Consider the following 265-nt stretch of genomic DNA (forward strand, 5'->3'; position numbering starts at 1 on the left):
AATCAGCAAGGGATGAAGAAAGCTTTGTTAGACACAAAGCCAGAAGCAATCTCGCAGGATGACTGAGATGAGATGAGGGAGAAGGCGGGTTCAATGATACGAACATGTCTTGGAGATGAAGTCGTGCATCAGGTTCTAGATCTCAGATCTTCAAAAGAGATCTAGGATAAGCTAGAAAAGATGTACATGTCGAAGTCCCCATCTAGCAAGATGTACCTGAAANTCTTCAAAAGAGATCTGGGATAAGCTAGAAAAGATGTACATG

Source organism: Camelina sativa, chromosome 17, assembly GCF_000633955.1.
Source record: "Camelina sativa cultivar DH55 chromosome 17, Cs, whole genome shotgun sequence".
Classification (NCBI taxonomy): Eukaryota; Viridiplantae; Streptophyta; class Magnoliopsida; order Brassicales; family Brassicaceae; genus Camelina; species Camelina sativa.